We start from the raw sequence: 12,275 nt of genomic DNA on the forward strand, positions 1-12,275 counted from the left end.
AACAACTTGGCTAGGAATTTCAAAAAGACACAGACCTCTATGCTGGCTGTATTGTACACATGTGTCACAAGGTTACTAAGGCACTTTGGTGGTGCCCTGTGGTACCACACACATATACAGACCCATTTGTCAGAATTTACTGCAGTTCCCTACTGAGGGTGGAAGAGCCAAGAGCTAATATCACCACATGAGGTTGACCCACAGTCTCTGCCCATGCACAACTCTTGAGGTGGGTGGGCTTTTAGGTGTGTGGTTTAAAAATAAATAAATGAGGTGAGGTATTCTGTGGGAGGATATTTCCATTTTCTCTACAGCTGCAGGTTTAATATAGCATGGGAGAGAGGAAGTGTTTTTCTGTCATGCCACTATGCTAACATCAGCTGTTGCCACAGTAACGTCGACCTTACCGCAACCAGCAGTGCTGACGTAGGGGGGCAACCGTCTGCCAATTGCCTTTGGCAAAAGACTTCTGGGCCAAAAGGACTTCTAGGTAGTTGTTGCACCACGTCCATCTCAACAGGAACACCAGCAAGGGAAGTTCAGCATGGACCCAACCAGATGTAATTGGTTCTTAACATCTCTTTTCTTTCTTCTGGCATTATCAGACAGATCTCTTTCCTCTTGCTTTTTTATTTCCCTGCTTCCTCTGCTAAGTCTTGCCTTTGAATTTCTAAGCCTGAGGGCAGGGCCTACATGACATGTCTTATTTTCATTTATACACAGTGTATGCCAGTGGCACTTTGTATTGCATTTTCATTGGTGTAGAGACTTTTTTCCTCCTGGAAAACAGACTAATAATTGTGATGCCCACTCCTGCTTTAACAGCTATCCCCCTCTGTGTCACCAAAAGCAAAGCATATCCATGCTGCTTTAGAACAACTGCTTTTACCCAACTGGATATTTAATCATATAATTTTTTAGTAGATTAAACTACTAAAGATTTCTTTAACTGGGTGACAGACTTATTGAAAATGTATTAGCCAAGGAGTGCATATCTCAAACTCAGTCAACGGGAAATTTAGGACATAAGCAATGTTACTATTGCCTGTCAATGTCGGTGAAGTCAGGGATAGCACTACCATGAGACAGAGTGTGGCAAATGTTGAGCGGCAAAGAGTGGACACAGTGTGTGCACTGCGACCTACCCTGTCCACCTAACTTAGCCAGCTGCCTTCAAGCGCAGAAGACAACATTGCCACTGTTGAAGTAAGCTTCAGCTGCCAGTCCAGTCTGCTTCTGTATGTGAAATGGTGAGAAGACATCACCTTGCCATTAGCTTAGCAATGAAATGCCCTGGATGAAGTTTAAAGAGATTATCAGCATCCCTGCAGCCATATGAACATACTTATTGGCAAATAAATACTAGAGCTGTGTGCAAAGCCCCCTGCATCCACCTATGGACCGGATCTGGGTCCCCCAATCAGGTTAGCCCACCCAGGAATCACCTGCCCTGAATCTGGTCCCAAATTAGCTTGGCGATGTTGCACCTCCTCCCCACATGACTTCTGACCAAGAGCAGAGGGGTCAATTCTCTGCGGGGAAGCACTCTGAACCATGCAGGATCAGTGCCTCTCTGCAACACCTTTTGTCAATCCCGTGTTAGGCTCCTTTGCAAGTGGCCAATTCTTCCCCGAATTCGACATTTTACAGCAAACTAGAGCTAAGCTCAGCAAAGAAATCACACCCCTGTCTCACTCGCCTGCTTCTGTGGCGTGCTTCATACATCGAAATGTTTGAAGCTTTTCGATGCGGTTGGTAAGACAAACAGGAAGTGGGTGTCAGAGATACATGGGAGGGTGCTTAAAATGGTTCCCTTGATCTCAGGCATGGTTTAACCACAGTAGGGAGGATGACTTCTACTTTCAGGCTTGACATAAATTATTTTTTTCACCCCAGAGTGTTAAGTTTGATATGATGCATTTTTCTGTATTATTCTGAAGCGTGGTGAAAATCCTAACTGTTGTTTGACCAGACACAAGAGTGGAACTTCTCTTCCTCCTCACAAAAGTGAACTTTTGCCTTGCTTTAGAAATACTGTTTTTACCCATTTGCAAATTTAATTATTAGATTAATGGTATGGGGTTTAGCAGATTAATCTTTAATTGGATGACAGCCTTTCTGAAAATGTTATTAGCCTGCATAATGCATATCTGAAGCTCAGTTAACGGTTAATCTAAAATGTAAGCAATGTTACTATCATTTGTCAATGTTGGTTATTAAAAAAGAGAGAAAAGAACAGCTTATCATAATGGGCATCATCATCATGGTCAGCTCTTAAAAACTACTGTCTGTCTCCATCCTTAGGATCAAACAGAGAATATGCAATAAATGGCTTTTTAAAGATTAGTTTAATACAGCCAAGAATAAGTGTGTAGAAAGGCATATATGTTCAACTTTTAGCATTCACTGCAATACTATAGTTGCTGTTTGGTTCCAAGACACAGCTCCTACTGCCCTCCACTGATAAAATTTCTATTCACATAGCCTCACTCACTGTGTCAGTGAACAAAGTTTGGAAGTAATCATAGGGTGGATCTACACACAGGAAACAACCCCCCCCCCGCTATAAATAAGTCAGAAATTAGATCGTTATAACATCAAACTCTATGGAAAAACGCATATAAAAAATTCCTGCTCTCTCCCACCATCTAGTGTTGCATGTTTATACTGTTTCTTCACTAATGCAGCTGAGTCCATGTACTAACTGTACAAATAAACTGAGGAAACAAGGAAGTCAGATGGGGAACAGCAAATGAACAGTGGTTTAACTTCCTTACATACAACTGTCAGATATAAACAAATGCATATATACACCATAAAGATTCATATTCCGTTTCTAAATTACAGTCTTGTCTCTCCTATGGCATTCATTGGTTGCCTTTGATGACATGACGTACAGCAGTGTTGGCTGCTGTTGAAAACCATGTAGCACCTCAATTCCTTGTTATGCCTGGGATTTGAGTGAGGGCTTGGCTGCCCCACGCAGTGGGAGTCGGAAGGATGCAGGAGCTGCATCAATGCAGCATAGTAACATTGCAGATAAGATTCATGACCACCAATTTCAGTTTAGGACTCTGCTGAATTTCTGTGAGGTTCCATTTCTGACAAGGAAGTTCTGTCCGGGCAAGGGTGTGTCTGTAAAAAAAAGAAAACCCTAGCTTCTGCTCTTGTACACATCTTTGTTTTTAGCAGCCTTTGTTGCCCAATTTGCTGCTGCACTGTCAGGCGGTGGGGTGTGGGGTATTGTTATCAGGAACGCAGTGGGTAGGCGACAGTGGTGGTGTAGAAACCTCAGGCTTTTGCACAGCTGGGATGGAGCTCACTGTACAAAGGTAAGAGTCGAAGGTTGCCTCCAGATCAGCAAATTCTGCCTTAAGAGGGGTGGGTGGGTGTGCCAAATCACAATACATCCATCCAGTGCTAATATCCATACATACCCTGAAGAAAGCTGAGCAGTGAAATTTCCACAAGAGCAATGCTCTAGCAAAGAATTTAGATATTCCCAAAGATGGATTAGATATCAGTAGAAACTGCCCCGGACCCTGCAATCACCATCTGAGGCCCTTCTTCATGTGCCTCCTCCACGAGAAGTCCGGAAGGTGGCAACACAAGAATGGGCCTTATCTGTGGTGGCCCCCCATTTGTGGAATGCTCTCCTCAGGGAGGCTCTCCTGGTGTCTTCATTACATATCTTTAGACACCAAGCAAAAATTTTTCTCTTCAACAAGGTGTTTGGCTGATTATTTTAAAATGTGTTTGTGGGAGCAGGAGGTTATTGGCTTGTTTTTGTTTTCTTGTGTATTTTGCATTTTTCTTTTGTGAACCACCCTGGAATCTTAGGGTGAAGGGCAGTATGTGAATAATAATAATAATATGATGATGATGATGATGATGATGATGATGATGAAAATGATGTCAATAAATGCCACTTGATCAAGCAGTCTCTTCTTATGTTCCTTTTTCTTTTTTAACATTCTCTAGTGGCCTCCAAGGCTAAGAAGTTTGAGAACCCCTGGAATACCCTAATGTAGACATTGAAGGCCATTAGGAGAAATCAACTTCTAAAAGTCATATGGATATTTCATTTAGGTGCAGCAGGTAATATTCTATCAATGGAATAAAATGATTTGATAAAATTGCATAGGTTTCATGATGTCACTGCTGGTAAGAAATCATATTAACTGGTTTTGTAGAAAATGTGATTGTGATTCACTGGTTTATTAGGAAGCTGGTTGTCCTTTCTCCACAGAGCACATTATGTACCTTCAATGCTAGATTTGCTTTTACTGATTCTAGGTTTAAAAGGATTTCTTGATGTCCCAAGCATCAAGGGATTTCTTTATCCCCTGCTTAACCTCAGGATAAAGAGGGCAACTCTAGCTTATTAACAAAGGAAATAAGAACTCCTATTGAGAAAGACTTTAAGGAATGCCATTATGACAGCCATTGTGAATTTGCTCACATATTGCTTAATCCTTTGTATTGATAACTGGAACTTGGACAATTTGCCTCAGTATGTCTTATGAACCAGTAACAAGTGCATTGTGCCAATATTTGTTGATCAAAGGCTACCAGTGATACATCTGGACACACAAATTATATTTCTAATTTGTGGTGTACAGCATTTGGTGCTATGCAGACAACAGATTTTTCAGTTTAGATTAGAATGTAATTTGCAGCAATGTCTAACTGCAAAAAAATATGTTTTGATGCCAATAGGTGGCACTAGTAATAACAAAATTTGCTGCGGTGCTCCAGAAAAACTATCTTGGGAAAGTGGCTTGGAGGCCTCTCTGTCTCTTACATGGAGAAATATGCTGAGTGTAAAAGCCATACCCTCTATCAGCCTACAGATAGTCTTACACAAAGGAAAATGGTTTTAATTTTACCTCTGCAAAACAGAGGCACTGCAAAGGCAGTACTGAACTGCACAGTGCTTTATAGGCTAATTGCTGTTGGCATCCATCTGTCTTGGGAGACAATGGAGGTGTACGCCTTTGGGGGTGAAGTCAAACTGTTGCAAGGTTGCAGCACCTGCTGTGGCCGTAAAGACCAAAGTTTTGTTGCAGCTGTGGTTCTGCTGGTGCCAGTGTACCACAGTATTTCTTCTCTCTGTGCTCCTCCCAGCTGTCATTCCTCCTATGGTCAGTGCTATGGATGCACAACCTGTCTGTCTGTCTCCAGGCATTGCGGTCGTCTGCAAGGGATTCCCACATAGCAGGGTTAATGTTGCTCACTAAGGAGAACTGATGGAAAAACAACCACTTTCATCAGTTTCCTTGCTCACTTGAGGAAGAGCCATAGCTCAGTGGGAGAGCATCTGTTCTGCATGCTGAACGTCCTACCAGGTTCAAACCTTGGCATCTACACAGAGGACTGGGAATGCCCTGGAGAACTGTTGCCAGTTGACAGTATTGAGCTAGATGGACCAATGACTTGACTCAGTTTAAGACAGATCCCTAATTTCACATAGCATCTCATGATTTCAGCTGAAGATAAATCTTGTGTGCCTTTTCCTGATGCATTTCAGTGGGTGGAACACATTCCCCCTGTTTCAGCTGTTATTTTCGGTACCAATGGGTCTTCAGAGCCAACACATGGCTTCAGCTGTTCACGAAAAGTCTAGTTTGTTTATATCCCATGGTGGATCTCAAGGCAGTGGACTTGAGGCTATATCGCGCCTAAACCTTGGCCAGACACAGATCAGATCAGCTTCAGCAAGGTTATTGCACTATGTGCCTTCCTTCTGACCACAACCTCCTCACTAGCATCTCCCTCTCCCAGACTTTATTCGTTTCAGTGATTGCACTCAGTCATGCAGACTTGCATTTGATGCTCCTATTCATCCAGGATTCGTATGTCACGTGGCTTGCCGAGTGCCAGGCCGGAGCTGTTTGTTCCTCTTCCCTTCCAAGTGCCCATTTGAGATGCTTTCACTGCTAGCATAATTGAAGGCTCTATAATTACTCTCTTGTCTCATGGGCCCCACAGGGATTGTGGGCTGCCAAGGCAGTCCTTTGCAATGTAGTACCCAGCTGAGGACATAATCTTTTTGCCATGGCTGTGTGAGTCCCCTGTGCTACAAACGATAAGAAACGATATGGAATTCTGCAGCAAGGTAGCCCATGTTCTGCAACGAGGAAAGCCGAAGTCTGCGATACGAATAAATAATGGATTGCTCTTTTGCACAGTTTATTCATAGTTGTTCAAGGAGCGGCACTGAAGCAGGCTACACAGTAGGAGCCAATCTATTCTATGCAGTGATTGTCCACAAAATACTGACGGTTTCAATGGGCCTCCATGCGAGAACTGTATTGTGGTAGGTGGTCCTAAGTCCCTCCTTCACAAGGCTGTTGCAAAGCTCGAAGAGACAGTCATGGCAAAGCACTATAAAGGATATCCATGGGGAGCAATGGAAAAACTCAAGTCTGGTCCAGCTATTCCCAGAATAACATATTCCTGGAGGACACTGTGCTAACATCTAGCCATAAGAGTAGGGCATTAAAAATAAGGGACATTGTGTCCAGCTCATGAATGGTCCCAGAGGGAGGCATGGTGGGCAGTCGACAGAGCCCAACTGAGGAAACTGTTTTAAGGTGCTCATTATCAGGAGTGGCTTGCCTGGGGCAGCAGAGCCACAGCAATAGCCTCCCAGCAACAGCAGCAGCACTGTTGCTTCCTAGGGAGGTGAGAAAGTGATGAGCGTGGAGCTACATGGCTTCTCCTCTTCCAGCAAATAGCAGTGGCATTGTTGCCAGGAGGCTGTTGCTGTGGCTCCATCCCACCGGGTGGAGTCGCTGTTGCTGAGAAGTAGATAGGCAGCCAATTGAAGTCTTTCAAAATAGGAAAGACTCTGGCTGTATCAGTCAGGATTCTGGCAGTTGAGCTTTGCAGTAACTGAAGCTTCTGGGTCTTCTTTTAGACAGACAGCAGCACTCAAGCCAGGAAGTTACCAGGGTGTTAAGCACTTTAAGGGGCATCTGCTGCCCAGGAATGGCTGCAGCTGCCAGAACAACTGAAGCTGGTGAAAGGCACCCATTTAAACCAACCGTAGATGATGAAAACGTTTAAACCACAAAAACTTTTAAGTAGCCAACCATAGACTTCACCAAAGGCAAGTAGAAATAACCAGTGTGGCCCAAATAAGCAGCCTTGTGAAACCAGAGGAGGAAGAGGCACTTGTCACCTCAATAAGAAGAATTCAGTAGTACAGCTTTGGGCCTGTGATAGCAAAGCTATCCTTGCTGGATAGCTCAGTTGGTAGAGCATGAGACTCTTAATCCCAGGGTTGTGGGATTGGCTACATTGGGTGAAAGAGTCCTGCATTGCAGTGGGTTGGACTGGATGACCCACGTGGCCCCATCCAACTCTGCAATTCTATTATTCTATTATTCTGCCATACTATTATCCGGATGCAATATGGTGCAGGGCCTGATTTCCTGACCACAACAGGCACATGGGCTGCCAAAGAGATAGGCAGTTCCTTGAATATGTGGGTCGCAGAATACGTAGGTCTTCTCCCTACTTGGGGAGAAAGGATTTCCTTCTCATCATGACTGCTTTTACTGGTAAAAGTCTGGCTCATTCTGCACCTTCACAGCTCATTTGACTCTCATGAACAGCTATAGCGATAATGAGTCACCTCCTCCCAGCTCATCTTTATGACAGTGATGGCAACTCTTGATTTAAGTATGTGAGCTCAGGGACCATCAGAGGCCACCTGGGCTTTGCTCCCATTTCCCAGTGCTGGAACTGAGCCAAACAGGAAGGTTAAAATAAAAGCAAGTAAAATTAAAAAGTGTGTACAGTATATGCTTTGCCCCTAGTAGAAAGGATGCCATATAAAACTTGCTGTTATTGTCTTATGTGGCTTTAGATGCTGGGCCAGTGAAGGAGATAGTGAAGGCTTCTCTATATATACACATCAACCCAGTTTTTTTCTCTTAAAAAATACTGTATGTTGTTTGACTTTTATACAATGTATGCTTCTTAAACTCCACAGATATACAGTGGTACCTCGGGTTAAGTGCTTAATTCGTTCCGGAGGTCCGTTCTTAACCTGAAACTGTTCTTAACCTGAAGCACCACTATAGCTAATGGGGCCTCCTGCTGCTGCCACGCTGCCAGAGTACTATTTCTGTTCTCATCTTGAAGCAAAGTTCTTAACCCGAGGTAATATTTCTGGGTTAGCGGAGTCTGTAACCTGAAGTGTATGTAACCCGAGGTACCACTGTACAGCTGTTATGTGCCACAAGTACCCCAGACTCCCATTCACAACAAGCTTGCTCATGTGTTGCAATGAAAATAGGTACTACACACATTCACATGTTTGTGTGAATGTACACCTGTTAATCTGCACAAAACTATTTGTGTACATAGGTTCACAGATCATATACTAATCAAACTGAGATCATTGAAAGAAAATGTGTGATAGAAATATAATTCAACAACATTGAATGTAACATGTGACAATCCCTAGGATATAATGTGAAAGTATTGCTATACAGTGGTGCCTTGGGTTACATACACTTCAGGTTACATACGCTTCAGGTTACAGACGCCGCTAACCAAGAAATAGTGCTTCAGGTTAAGAACTTTGCTTCAGGATAAGAACAGAAATCTTGCTCCGGCGGTGCGGCAGCAGCAGCAGGAGGCACCATTAGCTAAAGTGGTGCTTCAGGTTAAGAACAGTTTCAGGTTAAGAACAGACCTCCGGAATGAATTAAGTACTTAACCCGAGGTACCACTGTAGCTGCATTTCATTTAATTGCACATTGTATGAAAACTGAATGCATGGTTCCTAATGTAGCCATGTAATCTGCATGCAGACTGATTCTGCTTCCAGGTCTTCTTCATTGGCAATGTACTGGTAGCAGGATATGACTGTATATTAATATTTGGAGTTGTTTGATAATTAGTCTCATGGGAAGCATAAAATAAGCGCTGCTGATTCATCTCGCAATGTGTTGCATTCTCTGTACTGTTGCTTATTTAAATCTCACTCTCCACCCCCACCCCGTTTCTAAGGGCCAACTGCTTCTCGAGAAAGGCTGAACTCTCACAACGCCAGGAGAACAAGACTTTGCAGAGTTGAAAGAACTTGAAGTTTATATTCTCCAACTCCTTATGTATTAAGGCCACGCTCTTCTAAATCTGGCATCGCACTAGATTAGCCTATTTCATCCACAAGCAGGATCAAGAATAAGTATTTTTTTTAATAAAAAATGTGCACCATGCCAGATGCATATTAAGGATAAATGAGTCCATTCAGCAGAACATAGATAGTTGGCTCAAGCAAGCAAGTAAGGAATCAAGCTGAGATGAGGTGAAAATTGCCTATGGTCAGTTAGATGCAGGGTAATTTCTTAATTTTAAATTGCGGGGGCAGGGGATTTACTGATCTTAGACCTCAAGACCAAGATTACTCTATCCAATAGCCATTTGTAGCCTCTCCAGATTTGATAGAAAACTTCTAGGCAACAATTCTATGCCTATGTAAATTGGGAATAGCCCCCACTGAACTCAGTGGGACATCTTTCCAGGTAAACATGGATTTGGTAGCAAGCAAACTACTCCTGAAGCATCAGATTAAAAACAGGGTTTCAGCTGCTGTTCAGCACCTAAAACTAGGGAAGTTCCTAGCAAAGTGGTAGAAAACAAAACAAAACCAATCTTGGGGTCTTCATATCTCTGGATTCTATCTTGAAGACCAACCAAGACTGGTTGGTGGTGGTGAGCCTCTAAGCACCATGTTCCACTGAGAAAGAGCATGTAGGTATGTTGCTCCCTAGCTTTGCAATTCTGTTCCAGGGATATGAGGGTTTCTATACACATTCTGTACTGCTCATGGTTTTTGCTAAGAAGAACAATCCTCTGCACCATAGCAGCCCACAAGATAGGGGGTTATGCTTATATGGCTCTACATGTGCACTGGTCTAAATTAGAGAACATTCAAATGAGATCTTTTAGAAGCTGATTTATTTATTTTTTGCACCTCTGTAGTGTTAATGGTTGGGGTGTTGTTGCTTTTTCTCATAAAATTATAGTCATATGAGATGATTCTAAACCAGGGGTGAATTGGATCTGACTGACAGGCCAGATCCTGGGTTCCCCGATTTCTTGATATGCTGCCTGCCCCCCTCTGAACCATCAATTAAGTGATCCATGAAATCAGGTGATCCATTTTTCCTTTGTAGCATGAGAAGTTGTGCTACAAAGGAAAATCCAAGCCACTCCAATTCAACCTCCACTTTGGACAGTGACTAGTTGCGCTACCAGGTTCCCCCAAGAAGAATTCAGTAGTACAGCTGATTCAGCAAGCTTGAAACCACCCTTTTCTTATCTATTTAACTTCCTTAAAGTTAAAAAGTTGTCCAAAACTGCTATGTGCTTGCAAAACAGGCCTGGAAATGTCCCTGGAAATGGTGCTGTGAGATCACATAATGTTGTTGGTAAGGGCAGTACAGGGAAAAGGTGGCTTCTCACATGTGGTGTTGTGGGGGGCAGCCATCTTTTTTCCCTCATGTGAGGAAAGGGTACAACAATTAGGGCTTTTTAGTTCGGGGAAAAAAGGCAATCGAGCGGATAGTGGGCATGATACAGGTATATAAAATTAAGCACAGTATGGAGAAAGTGATTAGAGAGAGTTTTTCTCCCTCTCATACAGTGCCAGATTACCAAATAGGCAGAGCAGGCAGCGGCCTATGGGCCCCATGCCTTTTAGGAGCCTGCAGCAATGGATCAAAATAATATTGATTTGATCTTGGAAGTAAATTACCATCAAGCTTCCTTAGTTCAATGTTATCCCACTAGAGCGTGCACACAAGGCGCCCCACACCACCCCAAGATTTTGACTGCTTAGGGGCCTCCGCAGGGTTTAACCCGGGACTGTTCTTATAATAGTAGGACCTGCGGCTGTCTAATGAAATTGAATGTTGAAAGGTTCAGGACAGGCAAGAGAAAGAACTTCAAATAATTAAACGATGGAATTTCCTCCCACAGGATTTAACAATGGCTTTTGCCACCCTGGACTCCTTTGGGTGGAAGGGTGGGATAGAAATTTAATTAATGAAGGAAATTAAAATAAATAAAATAAAGAGGATTAGATAGTCCATGGAGGATAAAGCCATCAAATATCAGACTATCAATTCATGGAGGATAAGGCAACTACTCTTGATGGCTGCATTCTACCTCCAAAGTCAGAGGCCATATGCCTCCTAATGCCAGTCACTGGGACTCCTAAGTGGGGAGATCCATGTCCTGTTTGATAATTTTATTGGGTTTTGGCATTATTTCATTTTCTTCATAATTGTCAGGTCTCTATAGACCAGCTTCTTTTGGGAGGAAAAGTGGGGTGCAAACAAAGACGGACATGAAATAAACATAAGCAAATGAGATTAACTATCTTCAGATGATTATGCCATGGCTGGCATGGGATCCTGTGGCTCCCACAAGATGAATCATATGACACATAGATTGGTTAATAATGCCCTCACCCCTTACAACACACACACACACACACACACACACACACACACACACCCTTCCCTCCATGTGCAGAGTGCAGCAAGCCTTGCCTGGATAGATACAGTTTGCAGTATGCATTACTGGGCTTCACTGCCTTCATAAGAGAACAAGGGAGGCATTCATGGTGAGTTCTGACACCTCTTTCTAGAAAAATAGCACTCATTACTGTATAGGGCTGGACACAGGTGGCGCTGTGGGTTAAACCACAGAGCCTAGGACTTGCTGATCAGAAGGTCGGCGGTTCGAATCCCCGCGACGGGGTGAGCTCCCGTTGCTCGGTCCCTGCTCCTGCCAACCTAGCAGTTCGAAAGCACGTCAAAGTGCAAGTAGATAAATAGGTACCGCTCTGGCGGGAAGGTAAATGGTGTTTCCGTGCGCTGCTCTGATTCGCCAGAAGTGGCTTAGTCATGCTGGCCACATGACCCAGAAGCTGTACGCCGGCTCCCTCGGCCAATAAAGCGAGATGAGCGCTGCAACCCCAGAGTCAGCCACGACTGGACCTAACGGTCAGGGGTCCCTTTACCTTACTGTATAGGGCAGTTTTTAATGTTTGATGATTTATTATGTTTTTATATCTGCTGGCAGCTGCCCAGAGTGGCTGGGTACAAAATAAAATAATAATAATAATAATTTATTACTGTGGTCATTGTGAGAATAAAAGGCTGGGCTTTGGACTGATCCAGCAGAGCTCTTCCTATGGTAAAGACAATTGTCGTTTGCCAAACTGTAATGCTTGAACCAGTAAGAAA

The 12,275-nt window shown here is 43.4% G+C and overlaps 2 long non-coding RNA genes across 2 annotated transcripts in view; one reads left to right on the top strand and one right to left on the bottom strand.

Moving 5' to 3' along the window:
• LOC310746218 overlaps positions 1-12,275 on the bottom strand; it is a 55,377-nt gene that overhangs the window by 37,289 nt on the left and 5,813 nt on the right. The gene's annotated exons all lie outside the window — the stretch shown is intronic.
• On the top strand, positions 249-6,267 carry LOC310747132. Its single transcript, XR_014540887.1, has 3 exons — positions 249-560; positions 3,982-4,098; positions 6,203-6,267. It is a non-coding gene; the product is annotated as an uncharacterized lncRNA (long non-coding RNA).

Source organism: Podarcis filfolensis (genome assembly GCF_964270895.1).
Source record: "Podarcis filfolensis genome assembly, chromosome: 1".
NCBI classification, from domain to species: Eukaryota; Metazoa; Chordata; class Lepidosauria; order Squamata; family Lacertidae; genus Podarcis; species Podarcis filfolensis.